Source organism: Mastomys coucha, unplaced genomic scaffold, assembly GCF_008632895.1.
Source record: "Mastomys coucha isolate ucsf_1 unplaced genomic scaffold, UCSF_Mcou_1 pScaffold22, whole genome shotgun sequence".
NCBI lineage: Eukaryota > Metazoa > Chordata > Mammalia > Rodentia > Muridae > Mastomys > Mastomys coucha.
In genome coordinates, this window is record NW_022196905.1 from 209,802,088 (window position 1) to 209,804,705 (window position 2,618).

Genomic DNA, 2,618 nt, shown 5'->3' on the forward strand with positions numbered 1-2,618 from the left:
TCAAGTTAATTGTCAATATCTATAAGCTTTTCTTGTGTGTATGTTGTGTGCATCATGCACATTTGCATACATTTGCATGTGTATGTGCATGGCATTTGCATGTGTGTGCATGCCCGAGGTCGACAGAAGGTCTCTTTATCTGTTACTCTCAGTTTCCTATTTTGAGACAGGCTCTCCCAGTAAGCCCCAGAAATCTGCTTGTCTCTGCAGTACTGAGGTTACAGATTTGTACCATCATGCCTTGCTGGCAATCCAAACCCAGGTCTTCAGGCCTTTCTGGCAAGCACTTTACTGAGCAAGCTATCTCCCTAGCCCTGAGATCCGTGTACAGTGGCGATCCCAACCTAAAACTCTGGTGCCTCTGTAGGTGTTCAGCAGTGTGGCAAAGTGGGTCTGAGCAACCAAAGCTGCTTCTAAAAGAACTTTGTGAAAATTCAGTTTTCAACAACTCCTGTTCATCTCGCTGTGGCCATTTCATCTCTGCCATGTGGTCAAATGTGGGATAGTGTTAGTAGAGATCTCGACTGAAGATGATGTAATGCCACCGTTATCCGCATCTTCACAAGTGTTAGCGTTTCTTCTAGGCTCCATCCAGCAGTTACCTAGCAACAGCCTGGCTTGCTATAAAAGGACTATTTGGGCTTTCCCCCCTCTCTCTACCCCCACCATCACAACCATCACCATCATTACCATCATCCCCATGTCCACCATCACCATCATCACCACCCTCACCATCATCACCATCATCACCATCACCATCATCACCATGTCCACCATCACCATCATCACCATGTCCACCATCACCACCATCACCACCATCACCACCATCACCATCATCACCATGTCCACCATCACCACCATCACCATCATCACCATCATCTCCATCACTGCCATCCCTGTCACCGTCCTCATGGTCATGATTATCATTACACCTACCCAATGGTGTCTCTCTTCTTCAGGTTGCTTTGGATACCTCTGGCCTCATGAGAGTTCTCTCACTATGTCTAGAATTGTCAGTCCTTAGAAGTACACTTGGGCCAGAGCTGGGGCATGAACTGGTGGAGTGGAGACAGGTTTGGAGCTATTGTTAATAATGTCCAGCTGGCACAGCCATAAAGCTATTGGTAAAGCGTGGATGACCACACCATTTCTTCTGTTGTAGTATTTGGTCACCTTTGTTATCTGGCTAACCAGCAACCATTTTTTTTTCCGTCTTCTTTTGTTGTTGTTCTTGAGTTTGTTTTTGTTTTGTTTTGTTTTTGAGACAGGGTTTCTCTCTGTAGACTAGGCTGTCCTGGAACTCTTAGAGATCCTCCACCTGCCTCTTGTCTCCCGGCTGCTGGGATTTTGTGCACCACCACCTCCCGGCTCCTCTCTCCTTGAACTGTAAGATTCCTTTGAGGATCCACTTACTCTAAACCCATTGGCGGAGATAACATTAACTAAGCTCCCGCTCCAAGAATGATCACTGTGTCTATCACAACCTTAACATCGTCTCCCGCCAGCCCTTGCCCAGGGATTGGCTTCAGGGCAAGACCTGGGCCAAGCCAGGCCCATCTGACTTACCTCACAGCCGTTTTAGAAATGTCAAATGTACTTTTTTCACCATTCATTTTGTGGACCATGTAGAAGAACGACTTTCTGGGAATGTCTCCCCTAGCGACAGAGAGCTGGACTGAGGAGAGATGAGCAGAGACAGCTGAACTTCTGAGGAGCTTCCTAGCCTGTGGCAGCTGTGTGGGAGGCAGCTGCTTGCTCTGATGTGTTTGGCTGAGCTCTGCCATGATCAAAACGGTCTTGGCGCTTCCGTCTTCTGTGGACGATGTTCCTGGGCTGACTTTTGCAACACGTGAACATCTGCTCAGCTTCAGTCTCTTCCTTCCTCACCTGACGTGACGTTCTCACCTTTACCAGACAAGGCACTGGCTGTGTCAGCCAAATTGCCTCTTTGGAATCAGCAGGAATCAGAGGCCTGGGCTCTGCCTGTTTATCAACCTAGCCCTGGGTTTGGAATGCTAGAAAACAGAATGAGTCATGTTCTCCCTACCTGTCTCCCTAATAGACTTAATCTTTGAGATTATAAAATGAGCCAGCAGTATCTCCTGAGGTTGGTCTGGGCATCAGTTTTGGTCCCCTGAGAGTCAGGCCTGACAGCATTGGGCCTTGTTCATCCCTGGGGCCCTCTCTGCTCAGGAATGCCTCCTGAGAGCACTGGGTTCCTGTCTCTCGCTGGGTAAGCAGGTCCTCCAGGCTCCTGAATCTGTTGTGCTCTTGTTTCAACTCCTGTCCCTTTGCCGAGGAGCTCTGCCAGGCACTCTTCCCCAGCACGTACTGAGTAGCGTGTGGTCTGGATATGGTTGCCGTGAGCCTCCCATGCTTACTCCTCTAGTGGGACCCGGGGGGATGGGGCTGATAACTCAGGTGGACTGAAGTCTCATGGAGAAGTCTCAAACTTTATTCAGAGCACCAGACAATTTCTACATTGAGGGTGAAGAGAAGCATGTGAGTAAAGTGTGTGGTCACAGGGCAAGCCAGATGATGTCAAAGAGTCTGGCCTGGTGGGGACCGAGAGCAAGCCACTTCGCAAACTGTCAGAACTCCGTCGTCAGTGCAACCAG